Source organism: Oryctolagus cuniculus, chromosome 9 (assembly GCF_051225735.1).
Source record: "Oryctolagus cuniculus isolate XC-2025 breed Fujian yellow rabbit chromosome 9, ASM5122573v1, whole genome shotgun sequence".
Classification (NCBI taxonomy): domain Eukaryota; kingdom Metazoa; phylum Chordata; class Mammalia; order Lagomorpha; family Leporidae; genus Oryctolagus; species Oryctolagus cuniculus.
Genome location: NC_142875.1, coordinates 76692249 through 76703868, shown reverse-complemented (window position 1 = coordinate 76703868; position 11620 = coordinate 76692249). Strand labels below are relative to the sequence as shown.

At 41.9% G+C, this 11620-nt stretch overlaps 1 pseudogene; it reads left to right on the top strand.

Moving 5' to 3' along the window:
- The first annotated feature begins 5483 nt into the window (after window positions 1-5483).
- Window positions 5484-7534, top strand: LOC138843729 (testis-expressed protein 10-like; annotated as a pseudogene).
- The last annotated feature ends 4086 nt before the right edge of the window (window positions 7535-11620 follow it).

Sequence of the window (11620 nt, the reverse complement as noted above, 5' to 3'; positions counted from 1 at the left end):
GAAAAAGATATTCCATGCCAACAAAAACCAAAAAAAAGCAGGTGTAGCCATATTAATATCAGACAAAATAAACTTTAATACAAAAACTGTTAAGAGAGACAAAGAGGGACACTATATAATGATTAAGGGTTCAATTCAACAGGAAGATGTAACTATTATAAATGTATATGCACCTAATTACAGGGCACCGGTCTATTTAAAAGATATGTTAAGGGACTTAAAGGGAGACTTAGATTCCAATACAATAGTACTGGGGGACTTCAATACTCCACTCTCAGAAATAGACAGATCATCCAGACAGAAGATCAACAAGGAAACAGCAGATTTAATCGACACTATTGCCCAAATGGATCTAACAGATATCTACATAACTTTCAATCCTACATCTAAAGACTTCACATTCTTCTCAGCAGTGCATGGAACCTTCTCTAGGATTGATCACATACTAGGCCATAAAGCAAGTCTCAGCAAATTTAAAAGAATTAGAATCATACCATGCAGCTTCTCAGACCATAAAGGAATGAAGTTGGAAATTAGCAACTCAGGAAACCCTAGAAAGTATGCAAACACATGGAGACTGAACAACATGCTCCTGAATGAACACTGGGTCATTCAAGAAATCAAAAGAGAAATCAAAAACTTGCTGGAAGTAAGTGAGGATAACAACACAACATATCAAAACTTACGCGATACAGCAAAAGCAGTACTGAGAGGCAAGTTTATAGCAATAGGTGCCTATATCAAGAAATTGGAAAGGTACCAAATAAATGAGCTTTAAATGCAGCTCAAGGACCTAGAAAAACTGCAGCAAACCAAACCCAAATCTAGTAGAAGAGAAATAATTAAAATCAGAGAAGAAATCAACAGGATTGAATCCAAAAAAAATTACAAAAAATCAGCCAAGCAAGGAGCTGGTGTTTTGAAAAAATAAACAAAATTGACACCCCATTGGCCCAACTAACTAAAACAAGAAGAGAAAAGACCCAAATCAATAAAATCAGAGTTGAAAAAGGAAATGTAACAACAGACACCACAGAAATAAAAAGGATCATCAGAAATTACTACAAGGACTTGTATGCCAGCAAACAGGAAAATCTATCAGAAATGGATAGATTCCTGGACACATGCAATCTACCAAAATTGAACCAGGAAGACATAGAAAACCTAAATAGACCCATAACTGAAACAGAAATTGAAACAGTAATAAAGGCCCTCCCAACAAAGAAAAGCCCAGGACCAGATGGATTCACTGCGGAATTCTACCAGACATTTAAAGAAGAACTAATCCCATTTCTTCTCAAACTATTCAGAACAATCGAAAAAGAGGGAATCCTCCCAAATTCTTTCTATGAAGCCAGCATCACCTTAATCCCTAAGCCAGAGAAAGATGCAGCACTGAAAGAAAATTATAGACCAATATCCCTGGTGAACATAGACGCAAAAATCCTCAATAAAATTCTCGCCAATAGAATACAACAACACATCAGAAAAATCATCCACCCAGACCAAGTGGGATTTATCCCTGGTATGCAGGGATGGTTCAACATTCGCAAATCAATCAATGTGATTCACCACATTAACAGACTGCAGAAGAAAACCATATGATTATCTCAATAGATGCAGAGAAAGCATTCGATAAGATTCAACACCCTTTCATGATGAAAACTCTAAGCAAATTGGGTATAGAAGGCACATTCCTCACTATAATCAAAGCAATTTATGAAAAGCCCACAGCCAGCATCCTATTGAATGGGGAAAAGTTGGAAGCATTTCCACTGAGATCTGGCACCAGACAGGGATGCCCACTCTCACCACTGCTATTTAACATAGTTCTGGAAGTTTTAGCCAGAGCCATCAGACAAGAAAAAGAAATTAAAGGAATACAAATTGAGAAGGAAGAAGTCAAACTATCCCTCTTTGCAGACGATATGATTCTTTACTTAGAGGATCCAAAGAACTCTACTAAGAGACTATTGCAACTCATAGAGGAGTTTGGCAAAGTGGCAGGATATAAAATCAATGCACAAAAATCAACAGCCTTTGTATACACAAGCAATGCCATGGCTGAGAAAGAACTGCTAAGATCAATCCTATTCACAATAGCTACAAAAACAATCAAATACCTTGGAATAAACTTAACCAAGGACGTTAAAGATCTCTACGATGAAAATTACAAAACCTTAAAGAAAGAAATAGAAGAGGATACTAAAAAATGGAAAAATCTTCCATGCTCATGGATTGGAAGAATCAGCATCATCAAAATGTCCATTCTCCCAAAAGCAATTTATAGATTCAATGCAATTCCAATCAGGATACCAAAGACATTCTTCTCAGATCTAGAAAAAATGATGCTGAAATTCATATGGAGGCAAAAGAGACCTCGAATAGCTAAAGCAATCTTCTACAACAAAAACAATGCTGGAGGCATCACAATACCAGATTTCAGGACATACTACAGGGCAGTTGTAATCACAACAGCATATTACTGGTACAGAAACAGATGGATAGACCAATGGAACAGAATTGAAACACCAGAAATCAACCTAAACCTCTACAGCCAACTTATATTTGATCAAGGATCTAAAACCAATTCCTGGAGCAAGGACAGTCTATTCAATAAATGGTGCTGGGAAAACTGGATTTCCATGTGCAGAAGCATGAAGCAAGACCCCTACCTTACACCTTACACAAAAATCCACTCAACATGGATTAAAGACCTAAATCTATGACCTGACACCATCAAGTTATTAGAGAACATTAGAGAAACCCTTCAAGATATTGGCATAGGCAAAGAGTTTCTGGAAAAGACCCGGGAGGCACAGGCAGTCAAAGCCAAAATCAACTATTTGGATTGCATCAAATTGAGAAGTTTCTGTACTGCAAAAGAAACAGTCAGGAGAGTGAAGAGACAACCGACAGAATGGGAAAAAATATTTGCAAACTATGCAACAGATAAAGGGTTAATAACCAGAATCTACAAAGAGATCAAGAAACTCCACAAACACAAAACCAACAACCCACTTAAGAGATGGGCCAAGGACCTCAATAGACATTTTTCAAAAGAGGAAATCCAAATGGCCAACAGGCACATGAAAAAATGTTCAAGATCATTAGCAATCAGGGAAATGCAAATCAAAACCACAATGAGGTTTCACCTCACCCTGGTTAGAATGGCTCACATTCAGAAATCTACCAACAACAGATGCTGGAGAGGATGTGGGGAAAAAGGGACACTAACCCACTGTTGGTGGGAATGCAAACTGGTCAAGCCACTATGGAAGTCAGTCTGGAGATTCCTCAGAAACCTGAAGATAACCCTACCGTTCGACCCAGCCATCCCACTCCTTGGAATTTACCCAAAGGAATTTAAATTGGCAAACAAAAAGCGGTCTGCACCCTAATGTTTATAGCAGCACAATTCACAATAGCCAAGACCTGGAACCAACCTAAATGCCCATCAAAGGTAGACTGGATAAAGAAATTATGGGATATGTACTCTTTAGAATACTATACCGCAGTAAGAAACAACGAAATCCAGTCATTTGCAACAAAATGGAGGAATCTAGAACACATCATGCTGAGTGAAATAAGCCAGTCCCAAAGGGACAAATACCATATGTTCTCCCTGATCGGTGACAACTTACTGGACACCAAAAAGGAAACCTGTTGAAGTGAAATGGACACTATGAGAAACGGTGACTTGATCAGCATAGCCCTGACTGTTAATGAACAACTTAATACATTATCCCTCTTAGTAGTTTTTTTGTCTACTCTACTTAATATGACTGGTTTAATTCTGTAATTATCACACAGTTATTCTTAAGTGTTGAAATTTAACTGAAACGTGATCCCTGTTAAACATCAGAGTGGGAATAAGAGAGGGAAGAGATGTACAATTTGGGACATGCTCAGGCTGACTTGCCCCAAATGGTAGAGTTAGAAGCATACCAGGGGACTCCAATTCAATCCCATCAAGGTGGCATGTACCAATGCCATCTCACTAGTCCAAGTGATCAATTTCAGTTCACAATTGATCATAATGAAAGGACTAAGAGTCAAAGGGATCATATAAACAAGTCTAGTACCTGCTAATACTAACCAATAGAATAAATAAAGGGGAGAGTGATCCAACATGGAAAGCGAGATACTCAGCAGACTCATAGAATCGCAGATGTCCTAAACAGCACTCTGGCCTCAGAATCAGCCCTAAAGGCATTCGGATCTGGCTGAAAAGCCCATGAGAGTATTTCAGGCATGGAAAGCCAAGACACTCTGGCAAAAAAAAAAAAAAAGACCTAAATGAAAGATCTCTGTGAGGAGATCCCAGTGGAAAGAACAGGTCTTCAAAGAAGGAAGTACCTTTCTCTGAAGGGAGGAGAGATCCTCCACTTTGACTATGACCTTGTCTAAACAAGATAAGAGTCGGTGAACTCAAAAGGCTTCCATAGCCTTGGAAACTCATGACTGGAGCATAGGGAGATTACTGAGGCCATAAACAGGAGTGTCAATTTGTAAAGTCAACAACAGGAGTCACTGTGCACTTACTCCTCATGTAGGATCTCTGTCCTTAATGTGCTGTACATTGAGATTTAATGCTATAACGAGTACTCAAACAGTATATTTCACTTTGTGTTTCTATGGGGGTGCAAACTGTTGAAATCTTTACTTAATGTATACTAAACTGATCTTCTGTAAAAAAAAAAGAAATTATCAATTCCCAACTTGACTCTAGGTCTGATCTGATTTCATCATCATTTAAAAAATCATCTATTATTTTTCACTTTATGCTTCTGTGTGGGAGCAAACTGTTGAAATCTTTACTTAATGTATGCTAAACTGATCTTCTGTATATAAAGAGCATCAAAAATGAATCTTGATGTGAATGGAAGGGGAGAGGGAGTGGGAAAGGGGAGGATTGCGGGTGGGAGGGACATTATGGGGGGGAAGCCATTGTAATCCATAAGCTGTACTTTGGAAATTTATATTCATTAAATAAAAGTTAAAAAAAGATATTTAGGGTTGTTTTGAGGATTAAATGAGTTAATATGTATCTAGCCCTATGCTAAACATTTTGCATACATTAACTCACTTAAAAATAATACAGCAGCAATTCAACTTCAATCCCTGTCCCCTAAAATAGGAGCTGAACAAATTTCTTCATTTTTTCCTTTCACCTTGGCAGATGGATCCAGGAGGTTGAAAGAAAATGAAGGACTTCAGGAACAAAAAGAAAATCCCTATGCCACTAGAAACCCCATTTTTATCAATTGGAAGGAACACGCCAATGACCAGTAACACATCCAGGTTTATGAAAACAGGGGTTCACAGCCAAATGTCAGTTCACAGTTCAGGCTATTGTATCCTGTTTGAGGATTAGGTGTTATGGATGAAGGCCTATCATCTACTGAAGATGACTAATTGAATGCTGGGTTGAAGCTGTGCCTCTACAGCCAGATGCTTCTGTTTGAAATGGTATAGAATGAGTGTCTCTACAAGTTATGCAGCAAGTCCTTAATATTATTTCCCTTTTGTGGAAACTGTCTAAAGAAAATGATGAAATCCATAAATTGGAATCATGGATTTAAAGAATTGCCTTATTTATTTCAAACACCATTTTATGAGTCATTTTCTGTATGCATTAAAATAACCAAGAACAGAAGGAAAGAAAAACATCAAGCATTGCACAATTTTCTCCAATAACATAGATCAACTCTTACTGAATTTTTTTGTTTTTTGACAGAGTTAGACAGTGAGAGAGAGAGAGAGAGAGAGAGAGAGAGAGAGAGAGAGAGAAAGGTCTTCCATTGGTTCAACGCCCAAATGGCTGCTACGGCCTGCATGCTGCGCCAATCCGAAGCCAGGAGCCAGGTGCTTCCTCCTGGTCTCCCATGTGGGTGCAGGGCTCAAGCACCTGGGCCATCCTACAATGCCTTCCCAGGCCACAGCAGAGTTGGACTGGAAGAGGAGCAACCAGGACAGAATCCGGCACCCTGACCAGGACTAGAACCCAGGGTGCTGGCACTGCAGGCAGAGGATTAGCCTAGTGAGCCACAGCACCGGCCTCTCTTACTGAATTTAGCACTGTCTGATATCATGGTCTCCTTGGCAAATGCCTCAACTTTGCAGAAAGCTTCCAGTTGGATAGAAATGATCAGAAGATTTGTGACAGACCCTTGAAGATGACTCTAGGCAGAATAGTAAGCAACTGAACAGATTGCTTGGAGTGTCATGGAGGTTAGTGTAGATACAACACAGCAGAGAGGCTACTGAGACTCTGATTAAGGCAGTGTATACCTTTTATCAGCAGAGGGGCCTTATCCTTCCAGTTCAAACTTCATTGCTGAAGTTTTTCAGTAAAATCTATCAAAAGGAAGAGATACGGTCTTACAAGATTCAGATACCGTAGTAAAGTGTTTTCATGTTGGCTGGCTGGTTTACCATTGCAGCTTGCTCATCTTGGCTCCTGAAACCCTGAGCTTTCTGCATAGCTTAGAGATATCATTCATACTACTGCAGCAGGAGCAAATAAAGAATTACTAAAAAGTTTACAAGCTACTGCTCTCCGAATCTATGATCCACAGGAAGGCACTGTGGTGGTTCTCCCTGCAGAGCCTCAGCAACATTTGGTTCAGCTTGTACATTTTCCACCCAGTCTGCCTGCTGATCTGCTTTCTCAGTTAAGTCGTTGCTGTATTATGGGAAGACTCAGTTCAAGCTTGGTTGCTATGCTTATCGGGATACTGCACATGAGATCATCATTTTCTGGATGGAAGTTAATGACTGGTTGATCAGTGATGTGGATACGTCAGCTTTTTCTTTTCCACACTAGCAGGATTTTCGAAAGAGGAGTTGTTGGCTTCAGAGCCTGGAGGAGTTCCTCATGTCACCCAGACGCAGCTTTCCCCTGTGCTGCTCTACCTTATGGATTTGGGTCAACTTTTATACCACTGGCATGTGACAGAGGCAGTTTGTCACAGCTTATTGGTTATCCCTGTCCCAGGTCAGAGCTTTGACATCCTGCAAAGTGCCAGTAAGCTAGGCACTAGGTTGGTTTGACTGTAATTCCTGACAGCGTGGCCGACTGTGTTTCTGGTGTTATCTGTAGGCTCCTGGAGCATACTTGTGTAGTTGGTGAGACTCTACTGCCATTTCTGGCTTCTTGTTGCTACAGTCTTCTCTAGAGAAAGGGGAAGCAGAGCATCTAAGGAAGAGGGACAAGCTCTGGGGGCCCGCGTCTCTGCCTTGGCTCTTCTCCTTGAGTCCACAGGTTGATGCAGAGCCTGTGGGTGAACAGGGTTGGGCCTGAGGAGCTGCCTGTGGTGGGCCAGCTGCTTCGCCTGCCGCTTCAGCATGCTCCCCTCAGACCCACGTGTTGACCAATGCTATCTTGGTGCAGCAGATCATCAAGAATATCCCAGCCTTGAAGAGTAGCAGTGTGCAGGAGCCATGTACGTCAGCGACTTACGTTATTGCTTCCATGTGTACATCACAGGGCAATACCCACAGGCCCAGCGCCTTGAATGCAGGGTACTGAAGAGGAGCTGTGGTACCTCCTGTGGGAAATTGGGTACTCACATCTAACTTATTTTGTGGAGAGGCTGATGTAATAGATGTTTGTCATTAAAGCTGAACTTTTAAAGAACAAAAAATAAAAAAGAGGAATTTAGACCCAGAGAGAGCACCCACAGAAGGAAGATGTGAAGAGACCCAGTGAGAAGACAGCCATCTAAAGGGAAGCAGAGAGGCCTGGAAGAGACCTTTCCTTCCAAGTCCTTAGAGGGATCCAAGACTACCAACACCTTGATCCTGAACTTCAAGCCTCTGGACCCACCACACAATGCATTTCTGTTCCTCCCACCCAGTCTGTGGGAAGCTGCTTCAGCAGCTGGAGCAGACTAGTACACAGTGGAACAAGGGAAGGAGTCTCTCTCGTGACCATCAGCACTAAGTGGGAAAGAGAACAATCAGGCCCTCTTATCACCTTCTCCGCTGATGCTGTCACTAATAGAGAATGGCTAGGTCTGTGCAGGCAGCTCACTCCTGAGGAGCGTTAGTCCATAGCAGTGTCCGCTGTAGCAGTGTTCTGCATACAGGCAAGTGCAGTACTTTTTGCTGTTTGTTTTGCATTGAAAACAGTCTCAAAGTTGAATACAAAGAGCACTCTGCAGGTGTTGCAAATGTTAGCCATTTGCAACAGTATACTCCAGGGTCCTTAGGGCTATCACTCAACTACAGAGTAATTGATATATCAGAGTATACCAGACAGGTTCTGGATCAGCCTTTGAAGTAAATACTACATTTTCACACAGCTTGGTTACTTGCTGTGCCAGCTTCCTATAGCAGCTGTAATACCTTATCACAAGTCAAGTGCTTACAGTTGTGGAGGGCGAATCTGTAAGAGCTCTCATGGGGTTAAAATGACAGCATCAAAAGAGCTACTTTCTCCTGGGAGCTCTAGGGGGCAATGTGGGTCCCTTTTCCAGCTTCTTGAGGCCACCTGCATTCCCTGGTTCCTGGCCCCTTCCTCCATCTTCAAATCCCTCTGTGACTCTGGCCTCCTCTCTTGCCTCCCTCTTCCACTTGAAAGGACACTCGGGATTACATTGGGCCCTCTTGGCTCTTGGCTAACCCAAGATCAACCCCCTATGTTTTTTTTTATTTTATTTACTTATAGGAGGTAGGTCTTGCATCTGCTGGTTCTCTCCTCAAATGCCCAGAACTGTTGGAATCCAGGTTTCCCATGGTGGCAAAGACCCAAGTACTTGGGCCATCATCTGCTGCCTCCCAGCGTCTACACTAGCAGTGAGCTGGAATTGGAAATGTGGGAGGCAGGAGTCCTACATGGCCACTTAGCAGATGCACAAAGTGCTGGCCCCAGCTCCCTATTTAAAAGTCAGACAATTACCAACCTTACTTCCATCTGCAATCTAATTCCCTTTTGCCATACAGAAGAACCAATGCACAGGTTGCAGGCAGTTGAAGGGAGAAGTTTGGGAAGGTGGTGGGATAGAGGGGAGAGTATTATTTGGCTTTCCACACTTGCCCAATGTCACAGAACTGGTTAAGTGCTAGCACTGAGTACTGTATCCATTAAACTTAGCTATATGGGCTGCTCACTCGAACTCGATACAGGGTGCATTGTACAGGTAGACGTTTTCCTTCGATATGATTAGCATTGTTTCAGAGCAATGACAATGCATCTGATTCGATGTAGAAATGATTTCTAGATTTTCCTGATAATGTTGTGACTTAACAAATATAAACTTGAAGTTTTATACCTCACAATATTGTAGGTTTTGGGTTGTGATTTTTGCTTTATTGGTCATTCTCTTTATGAGATTAAAAAAAAAACCAGCATGAGCTTTTGGAAAAATAAAGCGTGTTTTTTTAAATAATAAAAAAAATGCATGCTCTTTCTAAGGTCTTAATAATGAACATAGCTGCCATTTATTAAAGACCTGTGTACCAGGCAAGGCTCTGGGAATCTTACATCTCATTTTACATTTTGCACACACTCTCATATGTATTGGGCAGTCTGAAGTCAGTGTGTTTCACAACTCATTCCAGTTGCAGGCTCCTCTAGCTCAGCCTGTCGAAAATGGAATGGATTTTTCCTTTCTCCCATATTCTGCCCCACCTCTGCCATGCTCCTACCACCAGAAAAATCAAAGAAAAAGCTAGACACACCACCATTGATTATGCTTTTTTCTCTCTAGGAATATCATCACCATTCATCCAGTTTATGCCAGAAATCTGGGAGTCCATGGTGCCTCCTCCTCCCTTCCTGTCCTCCAGAAATCTGTAGCAAAAATGTGTCAATTGTTGCCACTTCTTCCTTCCCAGTTTCTTCTTCCCCACTGGCACCACCTACTTCATTGCACCATCATTTTCCTGCTTTGTCTACTCATGGAGCCTCTGATCTGGCCCCTCCGTGCCTCCACCCTCTGCTCTGCTCACTCTGCCGTCTGTGTGGGTGATTTTTCTAATACATTTGTGTGAGGACTGTATTGCCCTCCTGGTTAAAACCCTGCAGGGCCGGCGCCGCAACTCACGAGGCTAATCCTCCGCATGGCGGTGCTGGCACACAGGGTTCTAGTCCCGGTTGGGGTGCCGGATTCTGTCCCAGTTGCCCCTCTTCCAGGCCAGCTCTCTGCCGTGGCCAGGGAGTGCAGTGGAGGATGGTCGCGGCGGCCATTGGAGGGTGAACCAACGGCAAAGGAAGACCTTTCTCTCTGTCTCTCTCTCTCTCACTGTCCACTCTGCCTGTAAAAAAAAAAAAAAAAAAAACACTGCAGGGACAGCCTATTAATTACCCTGAGGACAAAATCCAGCCATCTAACTGTGCCTTGTAATGGACTTCAGATAAGGCCCTGTCACTGTAGCCCCTTACAGTCTTCTTGAATTCTTTGAACGTAATCCCTTTTGCTCTGCAATGTGCCATTCCCTCCACCTTGATCGCGCTTTCCCTCCTCTTTGGCCAACTTCCACTTATCCTTCAGGCTCTAGTTTAAGTATACGTTTGCCCACTGCTTTGGATATTTCTGCTATAAACCGGCATGCTCTTCTTGGAAGACTTGCCCTCCACATTTGTTGAGGTTTATGGCCACCTCTGCATGGGACATCCCTGATGCCAGAGACCAAGAGAGATTTGTTCAGGATTCCAACTTCTGACTCAGAGTTGGGGCTCGGTGTCTGCCTGTTGAGTGAATAATGTAGGGAGGGAAACTTTTTTCTGTGTCTTCTTAGATTCAGTGCTTGAGGCCCTGAAAATTAAACTGACAAAAAGAGATAGATGGGAGAAAAAGTCTACTACATCTCCAAATTGTGAAATGTTAAACCAAGATACTTACATTTTAACTAACTCTGTGATAAATTAGGGAACAGTAGCTAGATCAAGGACAGAGGCTTCTAAAGTGAAGAGCAAGAGGGTAAATATGTGGAAGAAACAACAGAGGATAAAGAAACAACAGAGGATAAAGATTATTTAGATAACAGAAGATAAAGGTTTATAATGCAAACTTAAATTGATGCCTTCCCTGTTGGTAACAAATGTATTCCTGGTACTGGAGGGAAAAACACATTTACAAAGGTTATTGCCATTACCTAGGGGGATGTTTGTATTTAAATGAAAGTGAAAAGGATAAAGAACAAATTGCTTTCAGCTCCAAGCAATTCTTGTGCCAAAGTGGAATGCTTGTGGCAAACTGATCCCTTTCAAAGGAATAAGCTGTGCCATATTGTGATGATTAGAGCTACTTTAGCTTGTAGGGGTGAAGAGAAATTTCCCCTGTCTTCTAGAGCTTTGCCCAAATGAAGTGACAATAGATTAAAGAGGAAAGAAGTTATACACATTTATTAATGTGCCTGGGGCAGGGTTGGGATCACAGGTGTGTGATTACCCACAAACCCAACATGGTCCTGACACATCTTTACCCCTTTTTCTGTAGGTGAGGGAGAAAAGGGGAGTATAAGGGAAATTGTGAATGATTTTTAGAGGAACTCTGTGGGCTTGGAGGGCATAATTAGCATGGGACAAAATCTGTTTTGCCTGCAGCAGAGACAATGCGTTAGCGATGCATCTGGGACTGAAACACAGACAATGGCTTGCCAAAAAAAAAAA